Source organism: Falco biarmicus, chromosome 13, assembly GCF_023638135.1.
Source record: "Falco biarmicus isolate bFalBia1 chromosome 13, bFalBia1.pri, whole genome shotgun sequence".
Classification (NCBI taxonomy): domain Eukaryota; kingdom Metazoa; phylum Chordata; class Aves; order Falconiformes; family Falconidae; genus Falco; species Falco biarmicus.
Window position 1 is genome coordinate 19351933 of NC_079300.1, and position 18205 is coordinate 19370137.

General features: G+C 38.3%; 1 long non-coding RNA gene across 2 annotated transcripts in view; it reads right to left on the minus strand.

Annotated features, from left to right (window-relative positions):
* Nucleotides 1–292: 292 nt before the first annotated feature.
* The window catches only part of LOC130158374 (uncharacterized), a 95158-nt gene continuing 77245 nt past the window's right edge, over nt 293–18205 (minus strand). For both annotated transcript variants that reach the window (XR_008825266.1, XR_008825265.1), the window contains one exon: nt 293–1690. This is a non-coding gene — a long non-coding RNA (uncharacterized LOC130158374). The remainder of the gene's footprint in view (nt 1691–18205) is intronic.

Sequence of the window (18205 nt, forward strand, 5' to 3'; positions counted from 1 at the left end):
TGTGGAAAGATGAAGATACATATACATCTTCCTTTGTTATATTTCTTCCCCTTCCTTTCATGTTTGTCTTGCCTCTATAAAGTAATCTTTTCTTCTCTTTGTTTAAATCAAGAAATTCTGGAAATACTGACAGTAAGAGAAAAAAATTGAAAAGGATAAATAAAATGAGTTTCATTTATCTTCTTTTCATAATCATTTATCTCTGCATTATTCCAGTAACAATATAAAAACTAATATTTTCTTTTTTTGTGTAAGTTTCCATTATGTTCCTTGAAGAACAATGGAAGGGGATAGCAGCATACACCAGCGTTTCTCAGGTTGGGTTTTTTTGTCATGTTTTCATGTGCAGTGATTTCTGGGGTAAACAGCAATAGATTACTTAATAAATATGGAAATTATTAGGGTTTTACTGTTCACCAGTGACCAGTTTGGTTCCAGAGATTGCATGTTTCATTTCTCAATAGCAACAAATTCTTGATTTGTTCTCAAATATCTGGCAATGCATTTTAGTAGGCTGAGCATGTAGAAGTTGTTTTGTTTTGTTTCCTTTGCACACAAATGATTACACTCAGATTCATTGGTAAATTTTCTTAATGCTGTGTTATCTGATATATTTTGAAACAAGGAGTTTGTGTAATAAGAATTTTTACATTTACATATGCAGACACATATTTTTTGTGGTTAAAATTTTCAAGTTTTTGATGGTTAAGGATATGTCCATTTGGTTTATGGCTAAATCTTTCCCCTGATGAGGTCCTGCGAAGTGCTGAGCATACCCCCTTCAAAAACCAGACCCGTCTCTCAAAATGTGTGTTCAAGGGAATACACTTTTGAATGTTACAACTAACAGCAGAATAAAAAAAGACAGTAGCATGCTTAGAGAATTTGCTTGAAAGCAGAAGACTGAAGAAATCCTGGACTCACATGTTTTTATGATTTACAGTATGGGTCCTGACTCTGATGCAGAGTTCTTCCTATGCAGTGTTGAGGTGGTCTTGTTCTTCTTACCCCGGATTCAACTGCCTGTATAAATGCTGCTCACCCTCTTTGCATCAATGAAAGCAGACTCTCTGCTCTCAGACGCAGGCTAGCAGAGCATTGCTGGCAGTCTTGCACATGAGCTTTACTGTTTTCATCTGCAGGAAGCATTCCCATGCAGACCTGCACAGAACCATTCTGTCCTGGGTGGATGCAGAGCTCTGAGGTTTCAGTGCTGAGCAGGGAGTATCAGATCTTCAGTGCCATTGGTGAAGTTGGGGAGATGCGACTGAGGGATCTGATTTTGGTGCCTAATGCATAGCAGAAGGCTTTGAAACGTTGACGTTTGTAATTGGTGCAAGAAATTTTCTCCTGTGGCTTACACTCTTGAATTCTGGGCTAACTAATAGTCCATGATACTCTACATTACAGGACTGTTCACTGGCTTTCCCCTACTAGAGAAATTGTAGGGATTTTCTGTATCCAAGGAGCTCTGACAATATTACAGCTGTTGTAGAGAAGAAAAAGGATTTTATCACAGGTTGGGCTGTGTGTTTGCACAGCTGGTGCTCCATCCGACTGTTGCGATGCCGTCATACCTTCAGCTTCTGCTTTGGTGGATCTGTGTAGCGTGGAGAAAATGCTACTCTTTTTTGCATCTGTGGTGGACTTCTTGGGAGCTGAGGTCAGGGCTGCTGTTTGGAGGACTTTACTGGTAACAATAAAAACAGTGGATCCTCATAGTAGTGAGGCAAGGAAATCGTATTAGAGGAACAGTGGGTAGCAGCATTGTAATGGGAATTAATTTAAAAATATGATACATACTTTGTTTACACTAGCATTGTTTTTACTAAATGCTTAGTAAAGGGAAACAGGAAGAGATGTGGTAAGTGAAGCCGAGATACTGCATTTAGATAAATCCATGTCATACTTCAGAGTAGATATTGACGGTATTCATTGTGGTTCACTGATCTTGTTCCACTATCACATAATCTGCACTAATCAATGCAAATATATTTCCTGTAAGTTAACTTAGCATTTTTCATGGCTAAGTTCATGGCAACATACACAGCAGTAAGTAGAAATAGCAGCTTAGTGACTTCCACTTTGCCAATGCTGTTATTTTGCAGAGATATTTAATAATTGCACTTCAGTTCCTATTAAAAAAAAAAACCAAACAACAATTTATCAGATTTATTAGTTTGAAGAAGGATGTTAAATAATTATGTAAAATTGTTTGGTACAAATCATTTGGAGGCTATGTAGAATTCTTTCCTGATTGCACTGATAGCAACATGAAGAATCGCACATTGTTTTGAACAAGTGTTAAAATTCCCAGAAAATTCTGTGAATCTTTGGGTGAAGCGGTAAAAATATCTCATATCTGTTAATCTTGTTCCCTCACTTAGCCTGCTGTAGCAAACTGTCGAAGGTTATGTAAGAACAGGGAAACTTTCCTTAAAAAAACCAGAACTTTCAGTGAACATACTGAAGATCAGAGCTTGACTACTGAATCAGCTCTTCCGTTCAGGTTTGCCAGTGTGCTTTTTCTTCTTGTTATTTATTGAGTCTAGGGAAAAAAATTAAGGTAAGGCAGCATCACCTCCTCTTAGTGCTGTGTTGCTTCACAGATTGCAATAATCTGCCTGTTTCTGGACAGTTTGGTTTCTTTTCTGGTTGCTCCTGTGCTAGCTTCAGAAATGGAAAGCTTATGATAACTCCTGGGGCAAACAGCCAAACTGCAGATAAGTTGCTACATTTTGACATACTAAAGGTTTCTAATCACAACAGAACTGTGTTTCTTCTGGCTTATTGGCACAACTCTGCATAGCCCACCAATGGGCTCAGTCAGGGGGAGAAACTAGATTTGTTTGTACTCTTGCACTTGTAAAAAGTCCAGTGGACTAGAAACCACCACTGTATTTCCACCTGCCTGAGCTACATGATTCCAGAAAAGAGCAAAAGACAAAGGGACTTTTGTGTGTGTAAACTGTGGCAGGTTACAGTCACGTTTTTCTTATGGGCATGTGGAGCTAAGATGAGCTGAGATTATCCACAAATCTCATTTTCCCTTGTCTGAGACAATATCAAGAGCCTTCTAAAAGGATTACAAGGACTTTGGTCTGTCTTCTGTGCTGAGTCCTGACCATGTGGCATTGCCACGCGGCAAGAGGGATAAAGGAAGCTGCTGTGCCTGACACAGTGTATGCTCTGGCCTGTCTGTCTAGCAATGTTGCTTTTACTTATCTTAGATAACACTCCATTGACAGAATTTTTTTGTCAGCTGACTTTTGTGTTAGCCAAACTCTTTCTTTCACTATAAAATACAATTTCAATAATTTCTCTAAAAAAGGAAACTAAAGTTGTCTTCCAGAGGAAACCCTACAGGTTTAAGTAGCAGTTAAGCAATCCGGATCAACTACATAGTAAAATCTTCACCTAGCAAAAGCTGCAGCAATTGCATTGAACATTTCCTGAAGCAACACAAATATTTCTATCCCCAGTAGACTTTAACTTGCCTCGTGTAAAAATCAGACTTTCTTCTCTCCATAAAACCTTTAACATGCATTAGTATGCATGTGGTAATGAAAGTATCCTGTCACCAGAACTACACATCCTCATCCAGACCAGAACCCACTTAGTTCTTGTCAGGTGGGGATGTGAAAAAGGAGAGGCAATCGTGGAGATCCAGTACAGCAGATGAAAGATAACTGAGCATCTGTGGAAAATGTAAGGAAAATACATCTAGGAAATTTCTGAACTTAAAAGATGTCAGTAAAGAAAGTTTGAAATGGTAAAAGTATTAATGAATAGTAAATGTATGAGAAAAGGAAATATTGCCTGATGGTCAGCAGTATCTAAAAACTTAAGAGTGAAATGGTATAAAGACAGGCTCTGGGGAGGATATCCGTACAAAGCAGACAGATCATCTAGCTTCAGCAAAAGCATCCACTGCTTCTGCAGCAGTATCACATATTTGGGATGTCATGGTAATGTTCAGGCCTGTACTTGACCAGAGGCACAGCCCAAGGTTGGCATCCCTTTACTAGATGCAGAGAGATGACTGGGTGACTCCAAGCTGTGTGTGTTTGTGCAGGCACGCTCTAGTCCTGAACTCATTCTTTATCTGAGTTACTACTTATGTTATCCCATTTAGGCCTGGGATCTGCAGTACGGCAGCCTGAGGCAATACTAGGGGTACAATGCTATACCAGTATCATCTTGGTGATATAGTGCGATGTCCCCCCAGCATGCCACTTCTCCCACCCAGGACTTATGTGATGTATGGGTTTGTGAGGAGTAGGGGTGGGAAAAGAGCTGAACATCCATGCTAGGGATTTCTTTCATGGAAGGTCTGCATGGTTCAGAACCTTTTTTCATACTTTTAAGCTTTTGTAAGTTGGAATGAACCAGAAGATGGTTGAAGTTATTGCTTGGATCATGTCAATAAATTGAAAGGTTGCTTTGAAGCAACAATCAAAGATCACAGCTGAACCTTTCTGAAAAAAGAAGGGGGTAAAAATGACATCTCTTATTAAGTGCCAGTGTTTTATTTAGTTAGATGTTTAATCATTCCTTTAATTTTGCATTACAATGCTACATAATTTCTAACTTATTTTTTTTTTATTCACCTGGCTTCTAGTCAAGGACATAAAGATATCTCAAGACCTTGACCCTATGAGTATTTCTCTAAATCATCCTATAAGCGTGGATGATTTCCAGAATGGAGGTTAGATTGGTCCTGTAGAAATCTTGGAAGTATTCTACTCTTTGTAAGCAGTGGGGAGTAGAATGAGAATTTAATGTCTGTATTATCTTGACCTTATAGTTAAAAGTCCAGTTTTTCTTTGATGTAAATTAGGTATTTCCACTTCCTTCATTGAAACTTCACTACAGGTGAGGATCTGGACCTAAGCCTTTAAAAGGTCCCACTGTAGAACTTTCATTAATGGTTGATTTCAAGGTTCTTTGGGGAATTTGATGTTTTTCATCTTTTACATGTTCTGTGCTTAAGAAAATATTGCTCACACCCAAATATGTTAAATTATGGTAGTCCTATCTTTATGTACTCTGTTGAGCCCACAGTTGCTGTGGGTTTATGTAAAAATCACAAGATTTAACTTTTAGCAGCTTAAAACTTTCTAGCTATTTTCTAGAAATTAGCTCAAGATTTCTCAAAGAGAAAATCTAGCACTAAACAGGCTGGGCTGCTGCATGAACTAGGAATGCGTTAAATTCCAATATATTTAAAAAGTTCCAAATAGTACACTCTTACACTTCTACCTCACTGTGTTTCTTGAGGGATTCAGTGTGAGCACTAGCCTTGAAGAATCTGAAAAGTTAGTATTTCTGCTAGAGGGACCTTTTATTAGGCTTTGCTGTTTAGCTCGCCATGCCGTTAGCATATTAATACCTATGTATTTTAAGAACAGTAAAATACATTTCTCTGTACAGTACAAGATAATGTAAGAAATTAAAAACAGTGGATTCTCTGTCTTCCTTTCTAGCTCTAGGTAGCTGTAGCATGCGACCTCGTTTTTGGTCCACGGCTATAAAAATACCCCATCCTTTAAACATAGAGGTTACCTTGAATAACCCATCCCTACACAGAGTTATATTGCTAGCTTTCCAAATTATACAAATTACTCTGAAGTGAAAACCGCAATGGAAACAGTCCAAAATCACATTCTTGGCTCAGCTTGTCATACCCTATGTTATTCCCCAGTTCCCTTTTCCTTGAGCTTTTGGGGTAGTTTATAAAAATGTTTCTATGTATCACATTGAACACTTAAACCAATGTTATTTTCTTCACATTCATTACTTGCTGCTCTCAAGATAGTATCAAGAAGAAACAAATGAATGCAAAATGAATAGAACGTCTACAGCTTAAGCTTGCTTATTATATTAAACAGATGATAGATTTTACTGTGTTTGTATGGTCCTTGTAGTAAATATTATATTTCAATACTTGGAAACTAAACATCAGAATCAAGAGATGGAAAACATCGTTGTGATGTGCCACAGGGTGTCTTGTGGTAGCTCAGAGCTTCAACCAATTGCTCACAAATTTCTGGGTCATTAAATTGCTTTTGAGGAGGTGTTTCTTGGAAAGGGATTTCAATGCAAGACAACATATAAATAATCATAATATCTGATCTGCATTAGGCATATTTCAGGAGAAGGAATTTCAGGGGAAAAAAGAGAGGTAAGTCCAAAATTTCTACATAGACATAGCACTGGTAGGTGATAGATAATTCTGCAGCATACATACTGTAGTTGATATTTTCTGTACAGTGCCCCATTAAAGAAAATGTATTGCTTCATGACATCTTGGTTATGAGGATCAAGTCCTAACACCCACTTTTTAATAGGTGAAGGCCAAGATGGAGAAAAATCAGTCTATAAACATGAGAGGTAGGGAATATTTTTTTAAAATGCCTGAATATCAAGAAGAAACTTTCTGGTATGTTCAAATAAAAGGCACAAGTAGGATCCATACTGCTTAAGACATTTAGAAGAAGCTAAGGATCAGATTATGATATCCTTCTGTAGCTGGTATGTCACACGAGCCCTCAAACAAATCTATTAAAAGCCAGTTGGATTAGGAAAAAAGGATGTTATTCTGTAAAGGTAAGTGTATAATAATCTCACTATTAAATGGTAAATCCTCTGAAGGATTTTTCCCAGAGTACTTTCGAACAGATACGTTATTGCTGTTGTTAACCATAACAGACTAGAGTAGGGCTGAATTATAAAGACAACTACTTTCCCCTGTAGAGGCAGACAATATAATTCCAGATCCTGAAAAATTAAGCAGTTACATGTTTAATCCCAGTGTTTGATTTCTTCTTTATTCATGTGAGGGACAGATTAATTGGTGATTTCAACATTCAATATATCAACTTGCAATACAGTCTGTTCTGAGACTACTGCTTCAGACTAGTCCATGCAGTAGCTTTCTGAATAGAGTGAAACTACACTGCTTTGGATTTTGAACATTTCAGACTTACTGCAGCATTTTGGTATCAACCACTCATGGATGTTTGTACTGCCATACACATTTGGATTATGGGTGTTCTTCACATTGTTTTAGTCTCGTGAATATATATAAAAATTATTTGCTATTAAACTATTGATTGAAATATTTCATATATTTAATCTGTAAGAAAAAAAATAATTCTATATGACATGAATGACCAATTACACAGCATAAATAAGAAGTGGGAAATAGTCCAAGTGAATATTTCACCAATTCTTTGATTAAAGTTTGTTCATCTACAGCCCTTTCCTATAGCCCAGTGAAGCTGATGAGGCTCTGGGACTTTGGCTCAGGGACTTCAATTGTCTGCTCTACAATTACAACAACAAACACAACAGTAGGCTGTTTGCAAACAGCTGGTAATTGGAAAAAGGGCTGAAGTTGTTAACAGATATTTGTCAGCACTGATTTGACAGTTGTACAACGTTACCTTCAATTACAATTCTTCCCTTCCATAAGAAATTGTAGAGTTTATGTCTAACTAGTTTCCTCAGTGGCTGTCATGCAGTGGGCATAATATTCTGTGGCATGTATCTATTGCATGTTAAATACCCTCCAGCACTTGCTGTTTATTACCCAGTATAAACAGGCTGTTTTCCAATTACTTTATCAAAAAAAAGTTCTGGTAGCAAAGTAGACATATTTGTGACAAGTGGAGTTAGGCAGCTCTGCCCAGCTTAAGGTTTGCCTATTGATAATAGGAGATGCTAAGTATTCTGTCTTGGAATGAGAAAGATGACACTTCTACAAGCAAAAGATATCTTCATCCAAGCTGTGATTGTTTTTGGTTTTGTTCATTTTTTTAATTTAGGTTAAGAACTATTTGTATTAGGCATCCTAGTGCATAGTTCCCGAAGATCAAACTCGTGTTATACTCGCTGACGCTCACAGAGGAGTTGATGGAATTCCCATGCTTTTTTATATCCTGTTTACAGGTTCAAATATTTCCTCTGACTTTATCTGCATTTCCAAAGGTCCATCTGCCTGAGAACTGTGCTAAATCCTTGGCTACGGTACTGCCCTTCAGTGCAATAGCACTGAACAGACACCTCCTTTGCTTGTGCAATTTAAGTGTTGCTGTTCTGGGGCTTTCTCAGGTTTCCCTTTTAAGATAGCAAGAGCCAGCAGCTATCACATCAGCTTATAGCCATTCTCCTGTTTCCCACACTGTGCATGTGTGTATACCTTCCTTTATATATATATATATATATAAAAAAAAAAAAATAGTGGGTGAAAAACACAAACTGCAGTCATCAGTCAAGTTTGTAAGCTGAGCTGTGACATTATCAGGACATGTTTCTTTCTCTGGTCTGAGGCTTGTATGTTCTTTCTTCTTTACCTTTTGTGGTCTATAGGTTCCAATAGCAAATGTTCATGGATGACCTGTTAGTCACCTCTTGGTTTTTGTGGTTTGCTGGTTGGGGTGGTTTTTTTCCTTCATCATCTCCCCCCCACCCTTGTTATTTTCTGTTCTTTTTCTTCCAACTTGCCGCATTCATTCCTAAGCAGGTGCCTCTACAATCTGGACATCTTGTGGTAAAATACATGTTGACATCCTATTCCTTCTAAAATTGCCTATTTCTTTGTGGCCTACAGATAGAAGTAAAAGGAATTACTGCTGGGTATGCTTCAGCCCTTGCCTGTGTCTCTCATGCTCCCGTTTTTTGGGCAAGTTGTAAAACTAGGAAATACTATGGTACTGTCATTGACATATGAAGAAAAAGCAAAGCATAAAGGTGAATTAATAGTCTTTTGTGAAACAAAACAAAAAAAAATGTAATGATATAAAACAAGTTTTGTTGCAAATTATTTTTGCTCCCTGTAGCAAATAGGATCTGTTGTTTCCTGCTATGAGTTGTAGAGAGCAGAAAGCTCTTATTTTTCCTGGTCCCATACAGACCTATTCAAATCCAGATTTGGATTCCTACAGGCAGACAGGAAAAGAATGGAATGGAGAGAAGCTGTGAATCTCACTACTCTCCATTTCACTACTAGGGTGACAAGATACATTAACAGGCTCCATGTGTGGGAATTCCTCACCTGTATTTCATACTTGTGGTATTGTCACTTCTTGACTGTGGTAGCTACTATGGTTTCCTGCATATCCTGTGTGCTATAGTTTCTTTTCCATGACTTTTCAGATGTAGCTGTTCCTGTACAGGTTGGCACAGGATTTTGCCTTTAGAGTACACCCATAACAGGCTGTGTTCCACTGAACAGTCTGCAAGTACTGAAGGAAGTGAATGTCTAACATTAATATATGGGCAAGGGGTCTTCGATGCTACTGGTTTTTCAAGCATCAGTTTTGCAGTCCTTGGGTTAAGCAGCAGTTGATGGAATTAAATGCTGAAGTGCTAAAGTATCAGCTCTCTGTTATGATGCTTAACAATTAGGAAAAAAGCCAGTATGGTTTTTTGCTCAGTTGTGATGATGGCACTGTTGATGATAAATTAGCTGTCTAGTGGAAGTGGCTGTGTATTCTCCCTCTTATATGTCTTTTCCTTTACCCTAACATTGCACGTGCCTTTTCTTTCATGCTCTTTCTATTGTTGCTTAGTAGACGTCCCTTTGGGCTGTTAAAGATGATGTTTTACACTGGCAAACTTTTCAGTATCTTCAGTCAACAACCTGTGATCTAATGGATGGACAGTGCACAGCCTGACATCACAAAGAAGCACCCTTACTGTGATACTTGTAGGGCAAAACCTAAAGCAAGTAATGGAAAATCTGAAATCAAAATGATCTCCTCTGTACATGCCCCATTATCACAAATGGAAGCTGGTTGAATATTTGCCTGTCACAATTTTTCTACTAGTAATTATCATGTCAAGGCTGGAAATACTGTATCTACAGGGAGCTAGTGGATACTATGCTTTTTAAAATATTCTATATGCATGATAAGACTTCCTTCTCTGGTAGCTTGCTTATCATTTTGACTGTTTCTTTTGAAGTAAGAAACAGATGGCAGCATTCACTGTAATAAGTGCAGAAAAACGTGCCAGCCAATTAGGGAGGTTTCAACTGACTGAAAACCTGGATCCTTTTCCGATATTTTGGTGATTTCCTCCCCTGCCCTGTGTGTCTATAGGAAATTTTTATTTATCATTTGTTTAATAAAATCATAAAATTAGAGATTAAAGGAACCTTAGGTCATTAAATCTCTAGCAATGACCTTGAAAACAAAGAGCTGAAATGCAGTTTATTTTTTTCCCCAAAGGATCATTATTGTCTGCCAAAAAATAAGAAACCCAAAACCCAAATAGCCTTGTTAATGTGAACCCTGTCCCTCACTTGAATGGGCCAGTAGAAACTGTATCTGTGTATGACCTTAAAATATTTACTAATTCTTCAATCTCTAGCACGTAAAACTCTTCTCATACAATCAGTCCCCTTCCAAATATCGTAGGATTTTAAATAACTCAAGATCTTTCTCAATGTCTTGTCAGGCTCCTGAAATTGTGAAATTGTCATTCCAACAGTTTGCTTCTCAGCATTTTGGGGGTAATATGTTTCCCACTCCCTCATCAGGAAAGGTTACTGTCCTTGCATTTCCTACTATAAGCTGGGAGAGTTTAAGATGCTTTAGATCCCTCAGAAAAAAAGATTCTTTGTTTCACCCTATGAAACCAAAATTACAGGTCACTGCTGAAATGCAGGTCATTACTGATATGCTTCTTACACACCTGTACATACCTTTATCCTTTCCTATCAGTCATTATTATTGAGACTATGAAAAAAGGGCATTTTGGGTTCTAATATGTGTTTTTATTCCCTGGCTGTGTAGTGCTTTGATCATTTTTGTGAGCTATTCTGTAGTCCTGTCCTTGCTGTACCTTCATTTCAGAGGTAGAACTATGCAGGTTTCACTGCTTTAGGATTTTCAGCTCAACTTTTATTTTATTCTACAGCTTTCTGCCACAACCTTTCTTTGCTATTCTTAAGATTGGACTCTCTAAATGTCTACTGTAATACCATTATGTATATTTCTCTGCTAACCTTTTGGTATAACTCTTCTTCAATGACTTTTCAATTGTAGCCAATGAGCTTCTAAGGATGTAACCTAAAGCAAAACTGGTGCCACTTAGTAGGGTAAATTTAGTCTATGAAAGATGAAATTCTGCCTCAGGCACTAAAGCAATTTTCAGAGTAGCACATCAGCTTTTATCAGGGTTGGTCTGTTCTTCCTAAATGAAGGTATTCAATCTGTTTATGTCTGACTATGGTCACTCTGGGAAGCATTTGGTGGTAGTTAAGGGTAAAATAGTGATTGTTCTTCAAAATTAGAAACAACTGGTAGCTCTGCAGTGATGATTTAAATTTCTTTTTTTAAAATTCTTTCAAACCACAAAGCTGTGTGTTGTTCAGTGATTGAATGCATTTGGACTTACGGAACTTTTCATTTAATGCTGTTCTCCATTGTTTTTGGCCGAAGCCCAAGCCTCACATCTTCTAGCTGCAGGATTCCTTTCTGCAAACTCCATCCTTTGCTGAAGGCTCAGTGTAACGTGAAACCAGCCCTGTTTCCCAGCAGGCAGCACATTAAAGGTCTGCCTGTTGACCAGCTGCAAAGACAGGTGTTATTCTCCTTTTCTTTTTACTTTTCCCTTTACTTGGTCTTGTAACATCCCTAACATACTGTCAAGTCCTGAATGAAATGAATGATGAAACTTTATAGGCTCGGAAAAAGCTCTAATTCAGATGGTGTGGAGCTGGGGATTTTGGTCTAAAGTCAAATGCTCTTAACTGCTTGTTTGCCACATTTGCGTCGGGCGTCCAAAAGACTGAGCCAAACTGGAAATCCAGCTCATAGGGATAACTGCAGAGATCACAGGCATTGAGCATTTATCTTTCCACTTAGGCCACTTAGCACTGACAGCACCATACTGCAGATGCTGCAGAGGCCTCAAGGTTTTGATATGGGATGCTCATAGCACGCTTCCCTACCATAAAAGAACTGCACACAGGTGACTACGTGTAAAAGTATGTGTGAGCCCTCAGTGCCCCTCTCTCACCTGTACCTATTTCACATGCATGTTACCTGTGTGTTGGGTCTAACCCACTGCAGTCATGGGGCTATGTGAACGGGAGACTATTTCTGCTGTTGTGTTCAGGATCTATAAGAATAAGTAAGGCCTGAGGAGTGCAGCGACACCCAGTCCAAAACTAGTTTCTTGACCCGTTATTGATGAAATGCATCTCTTCCTTCTGCTTCCATCACTACCGCATGCTTTCAGTATTCTGCTTAATGTCTAATTTAAACTGTAACCTTCTCTGCCATGATCCTTTCCTCATGCTTGCCTGTACAATATCATGTACACCTGTGGTGTTCTACAGGTAACACAGAATAACCCGCTTTAGGAGCAGATTATTTCTCAGAGGAAGGCAACTTCTGTAACATAAAAGAAACAACAACTGGAACTTAAACCAACCAAGAGCTTTAACTTCCTTTCTAGCCAGGGATAACGGCTCAATCTAGTAATAGTCTGTCCATCAATTAACATAATTTTGTGGAAGATTTACCAGTCTACGTCAGCTTTATGGGCTGTCTCAACTGCTCCACCCATATCTGGTATTCCAGCCTGCATGTCTCACTCTGTCACCTTGAATTATGGGGAAAATTAATACTGAGGCCCTTGTAAAAAATATTTTGCCAATTTTTGCAGTGGCTGTGACAGTGCAGCCTGTCCTTACTATGTGCTATAACAGCTTATGCTATTGTCTGTTAGCAGTTAATGATGATGCTTAGCACAGGTTATAAAAGACATGCAGACATTTTGAAAACCTTTCTCTGATTCATGCTTTTTTTAATGCATTAATAAGACCAGAGAACTGATATTCTGTAGCTTCAGTTGAATTACAGTTTAGTGATTGATTTAATCCTTCTCTTATTAATTTGGTTAGCATAATAAACACTTTATACTGGATATTTGGATATTTTGATGGATAATTTTGAGTGAAACAAATTATGGGATTATTTCTTTAAAAAGTTTTTATTGCAAAGAAGAAATTATCATTCAAATAGTATGAGGTGGCAGTGACTTCACCCACCAAAATAATTAAAATTACTGAAGACACAAACATTAGCCATCCATAAAAAATTAACTACATCCACTTTTCTGCTTTTCATTGCACAGTCAAAAAGCATTAAGTGAGCTATAAAATATGTGAAAAATTAACTTGGCTAATGGGAAAATTATTTCATCCACCAACTAGTGAAACTACCAAATTCATACTAACCTTACTCTGTTCTAGAGAGTTTAGACAACCTATTTTGATATTTATTAGCAATTTTTATTAAGTTTCAAAAATTAAAGTGAATTAGAACATGTAGAAAATGCCGACAGTGCTAGATTTTATTCCTTTTTCCCGTGACTGTTTTGGGTAAAATCACAGTGATGCTTACTGGAATTTTCCTTAAGGATTGAGCAGATTTGAGTAAGCGAGATCTTATTCAAGCCATTTAAAGCGAATACCCATGGTCATAAAACAGTATCAAGATATCTCATTTGCTGGACATGAATAGTGACAATGTTTTTGGGGTCACTCTGCTCTGATATTTCTGCTGCCCCTGACTAAAATGTTGTGCTTCATTTAGAAAAATATTATACATAATTTCCTGCCTAAAATTCTATTGAACTGTAGATTTTAGTCAATGGCAGAACTCCTGCTAGTGTCACTGGAAGGAAGTGCAATACTTATTGTTAACAGTTGCTTTAGACGCTTCATTTTATTTGCTTTTAAAACAGAATTGCATCTGGAGCTTGTGTTGCTTAAGGCAAAATATTACTTGGAGATTACTCTTACTGAGGTTAGTGATTGGCAAAGTTGCGTTTTTGAGTGCGTTAGTCAAGATGTTGCTGGGCAGAACTATACCTTTAAATCTTTCAAGATTATTTACCTCTGGTAATGTGTAAAATAGTTTAGCCTTATAGATCATATTTACTGGAAGCGGACTTACCAGGAGCATAGTGACCTTGTAACAAAACCTGACTGTGCTTCCTCCTTTTGCTCTGCTCTCTTCATGTGGTACAGCTGAATTTCCATAAAAACAAACCAAGCTGCAATGAGGTATGACTGTACTGTGGCACTCCGCACTTTCAGTTCAACCCATGTTTTACATGCAGAGCACTGCTTTTATGTTTCCATAGCCATCTCTGCTTAGGCAAAGCAGATCAGAAATCTTTCTCATGAGGAAGTTTTGCATCCACTTTGCTTAGGTAAAATGACAGCGGGATGCCTAAGTCAGAGAAGAATCAGATCTTAAATTTCAGTTGTGAAAATGTGGGGATTTGATTGTGATTTTGTTGTGAAGGAAGTGAATGTAATTAAAATGAACACATTTGTTCATATTTCAGAGAACGTTACAGGGTATTACAGATAGCTATATTTAGCTTGCATGACAGCTAATAAACTCTTGCACGCTGACAAGAAAAAACCGTGCTGACAAGGAAAAACTGTACTGGCACTTACTGCTGGAATATGACTCTTCAGTCAAAAGTCCCACACTTTCACCAGTACTATCTTATGGCTTCTTTTAATACCTCAAACCATTCTGATCACTTCTCGTGGCAGTCGACTTTATATATATTGCATGTTACTGTTCAACTGTATTTGGTTTAGCAGTGGGTTAAATGCAAGAATAATTTATATGCAAGACATGCTTCTCCTTAAAAAATCTATTTCACTTGATCTAGAAACATAACAGATATTCAGAGGAGATAATATATGATAGGTAACAGTTGGCCCAAATCACTAGTTTGGTTCTAAAGTCACTTTCCAAAGCTTTGATTGGTATTGCTTTTTGGACAGTTTGCTTCCACCATTCTTAGAGGCTTTATGAAATTTGAACGCAGGTTCAAATTATTGCCAGGTCTGGGGACATGTGATTAAATCTGATGAATGTAACAAATAATGTAGTTGCTTCTAAGAGCAATGCAGTGCAGGATTGGTGAGAAAATTTACAATTGCATACTGTTTGCTGAGCCTGCAAGACTGAACTGTTTTGCAAATATAGTCTGGTTTTATCTAAATGGACCAGAGGCTGGTCCATTCTGGAACCCCACCTGCCTTCTGCCCGCTCGCCTGCTTGGCTTATGGCTGATCCCCTGCAGAGGCTGCCGAGGAACCCAAGCCCTGGTTCAGCAGCAGCACAGCCCAGTTCTGTGGCAGCCATTGCGCTGTCTTAGTGTAGGAAGAGTCCAGAGCTTCCCGAGTCTGCTTTTACATCAGGCAGCCAGCAACTTAGGCTTCATTAATGAGGAAATTCCTTGCCTTTGGAGGTCATTGAAATAGTATTTGCAAATATTACTGCTGGTGCAGTTTTCTGAAGTACTTTTTTTAAAAAAAAGTCAATGATTATGTTCAATCAAAATCATGGTAAAGTGGCAATAAAAGATGGACTGAAACTTTTAAAACAACAAGGATTTTTTTTAGAATTAATGTTTAGGTGCTTTAAACTGGGCCCACTGTATCTAAGTATTGCAAAGGTCTGAACTGTGGTATTATCAGATGAATATTTCCCTTTGAGCTGAAATAACTTACTCGGAATTCCTATGTGTCCATATTCTTCCAAGTCATATCACAAACCCCTTTGGAAGATAGAGATGGATGTGCTGACAGCTGTGGAGTTGATTCTTCACAGCCACTAATTATAGCATGGTAGGGTTCTGCAACAGTGCATCACACAAAATATTTGTCTTATCAGTGCAAGCCTGATACATGGAGAGGAGTAATTATTTTCTGCCCTGCTTATAATGGTCCACAGATACCAGGGAAAAAGCAAACCTACTTAAGGATAAGTGACTTCTAGCATTTTTGAACATCTACCTAAAGACCAGATGTCCCTCAGATGCTCTACTGTAATTTTCTTATAGTTGTCTTCTGTTCTGAGGAAGCCTTGCTCTTTTTTGCCCTCAAACACTAGGCTAAGCAGATGGGTATTAAATAACAATTTCTTCTGGTTTTTGAAGGAAGTTGTTGACCTGAAGGACTGCAGAATTTGGCTCTAAGCATTGGGTTAATCCTATTACAGTGGGGTAAGTTAGCTGCATACGAAAACCCACATGAATGTACAGTGCTTTGTTTTATGTTCCTTTCAAGTCAGGGGTTGGTTTCTGTTTGGTTTTGGCTACAGCTAGTGCTTAAGGCTTTTCCACTTCAGGTCTCAGGATTTAGTATTTTGATTCAGGACCTGGAAGTTTATCGGCATTGTTGATGCTGATGTTAGGATGAGGCTTTACCCTGTCCCCCAGCAACTGTATTAGCAAGAAGTCTGTCATACCTCCTCTCTGGGATCATGTGTGGAAGCTGGCCCACGGTAGTGTTACATTATCTCAAATATAAGCCCAAACAGCTGCTCATCTTATGCTTAATGTGCAGGAATGCGTTCTTGTATATCAAGATTTAATTTGACTCTCACTTATGTTGATATGCTATTGATTTCAGTGATGTTTCACCCAATATTCCTTTGCCAATTGCACGGAAAATCAGGCTGTGATAGACATAAAGAAGGTCCTAACATGTAGGGCCTGACATCCTTCACTGAAGAACAGACAGTGAGAGAGGGTGAAACTTTTAAAACATATTCTAATAATGTCTTCACTCTTCTTCCCCTCGGTGGGAGCTCCTTGAAGAGTGCATTCAGCTGTAGAATAAGCCAATTCAACCTTGAGTAGACTGGCAGAGATCTGTGTAAACAGATTTGCCAGAAAGGAAGAAATTTGTTCCATATCTTGTGACTTCCAGAAGATAAGGAAAATGTTATAAAATTTCAAGTGTGTGTGGCCATGCTTTCTATTAACACAACAAACCCTATGAACCTTCTACCCTGCTGTGTTGCGAATTGCTAGCAATGCCAACCTTCAGGCTCAGTTTTCAGCTGCTGCCTTCTTTTGGGCCTCTGACAGCATGAGAACAAGCGCGTGACCAAGGAGCACTGAGGCTGTGTTCCCTGTAGATGCATCCTATACTAAGCCTACTGCAACTTTGAGTTCTGCACTAAAAAGGACCCCTTTTGTTACAGATGCAAAGGTATTTACAGGTAAACCAGAACAGCCTTGTCTCACAAGGACACAAGGATGTTTTCTTTTGAGTGAAACCCCTAAAAGAGCAATAAAATAAGGGATCTTCACCAAAGTACCATCACAGAATGCATGAGCTAGCAAAGGCAGTGCTGTCAGAAAAAGCAAAAGCAAATAGATAGCTTATGAGAAAGCAAAAGTTTAAGTTCTCTCAGTTACTAGGGGATTTGCTTTCAACTTTGAGGGAAACACAAGACTTATTAAACATCAGATATGAGCTGGAGGTACAGTAGAATCTGTTTGCATTTCTGGATTAAGATTTCAAACAAAATTCCAGAGAGCTTGTCTACAGGCTTCTATCCTATTGCTGTAAATTTGTGACACCTATATATAAACACAAGATCAGAAATTGAACTAAAAAATGCATTTAGGTAATGCAGCCTCACAAGATACTATGCATCACTTCAGTTATTGTATTTATTTCTGTATGGTATTAAGTGGCAGCGAAGACAATATAATCCATGTTGGGTAACCCTCTTTAATAGCCAGCTAAGTTAAATTGAATTAAACTTGCAGTGGGCCTATGAATTCATCCAGAAAGTTACCATGGCTCAGCTGACTTGCAGTAACTTAAATTTCTTGCATCATCTGAGCGTGTGTAAGCTTTTTTGGGTAGGAGGAAACTGCTGGCTGCACAAATCTCAGATATCTGATTTTTCACAGGCTGGTGGTATCTCTGGGCCCCTCTTGACCAAAGGTAGAATGTGATGTTGTTTCATGGAGGCTTTGGTATATAAAGATATAGCTATAGAAATAACACTTATACTTTCTGGCTAAAATGGCCCAATTCTGCAAATCATCTGTTAGGACTTTTCCCAGGGAGCTCACCAACATTGCTTGTAGGTTTATGTAGAGAGTCACAGGCATCGTGGCCTCCAGCACTTGCCATAAAGCTCTCTACAGGCTTATTCCATGTAAACAACTAACGTTACTCCAAATCAACCCTGCACTACATGAAAGGCATGCATTGAGCTGGCACCTATTTCTCTTGAAAGCATTTGTAATTTAATTTTTGCACTGTGAGAAATTCTGTTGATTGATCCAAAAAACCACCAGCGTCTCAAAAATCCAGTTCTCACCAGAGTACAATGACTATAATCCCAGCACT